This window comes from Octopus bimaculoides, chromosome 4 (assembly GCF_001194135.2).
Source record: "Octopus bimaculoides isolate UCB-OBI-ISO-001 chromosome 4, ASM119413v2, whole genome shotgun sequence".
Taxonomy (NCBI): Eukaryota; Metazoa; Mollusca; class Cephalopoda; order Octopoda; family Octopodidae; genus Octopus; species Octopus bimaculoides.
Genome location: NC_068984.1, coordinates 141,789,776 through 141,790,913, shown reverse-complemented (window position 1 = coordinate 141,790,913; position 1,138 = coordinate 141,789,776). Strand labels below are relative to the sequence as shown.

Genomic DNA, 1,138 nt, shown 5'->3' with positions numbered 1-1,138 from the left:
ATATATATATATATACACACAGTAAAAAAAAAAAACAATGCCAGTACATGCACGCTATTAGCAGACGCTCAGGGGCCGAAAGAAAGGTGGTTTTACGTTTCGAGCAAAGCTCTTCAGATGCAGGAGACAGGGGAAAGTCAAAGAGAAAAGGAAGACGGGGGAAAAATAATCGCCAACGATTCAAACGTGCTTACATTTTTATATGCGCGGCAGGTTTCTTTCAGATACGTCTACCAAATCCTCTCACAAGGTTTTGGTCGGTCCGAGGCCATAGTAGGCGATAGTTGTCCAAGGTACCACGCAGTAGAACTGAAACCAGGACCATGTGGCTGGAAAACCAGCTTCTTACCACATAGCCACGCCTGCAAGTTATTTTTACAGAATTATCGAGTGATTATGATAAGGCAAGAGGAGATATTGAAGGCATGATAACCTGAGAAATTTTGCAACCCTTCACATCTTCATGTGGTGGGTGGGGCGCTATCTCTTATTTTCTAGCTGCGTGTTGAAGGCAGGGCATCAGCGAGTGACATAATATGCATGGTGCTCGTTGGTAACGCAATCGCTCATGAGCGATAATGAGTGAGTTCCAGAACAAGCTTCCACCATTTTAAATGTGATCAGACAAACTCGGCCCAACCACCAACGTGAAATAATGTACCTTGCTTAATAGCGCTGGATTAACCATTAAGTAAAGTAAACACTTGCTTAGGGTACAAAGGGTAGGCGGGCACTATAGAAATTGGTAAATGGTTTACCGCACAAAAGAAATCATTTTAAACTTACCAAAATATTCAAAATGGTTTATAAGATCGGAAATATGATTTTGAAGTGTCCATTGTGTCATAGTAAGGATCTGATGAAATACTTTGCCATCAAAAAGCGGAAAAACTTTTCAAATGTAAATAAAGTGAAGGAGTGGCTGTATGGTAAAGAGCTTGCTTACCAACCACATGGTTCCGGGTTCAGTCCCACTGCGTAGCACATTGGGTAAGTGTCTTCTACTATAGCCTTGGGCTGACCAAAGCCTTGTGAGTGGATTTGGCAGACGGAAACTGAAAGAAGCCCGTCGTATATATGTATGTATGTATGTATGTGTATGTATATGTTCGTGTGTGTGTGTGTGTGTGTGTGTGTG

General features: G+C 42.0%; 1 protein-coding gene across 1 annotated transcript in view; it reads right to left on the bottom strand.

The window, feature by feature from the left end:
- The window catches only part of LOC106872025 (major facilitator superfamily domain-containing protein 1), a 30,529-nt gene that overhangs the window by 20,410 nt on the left and 8,981 nt on the right, over positions 1-1,138 (bottom strand). The window lies entirely within an intron of this gene.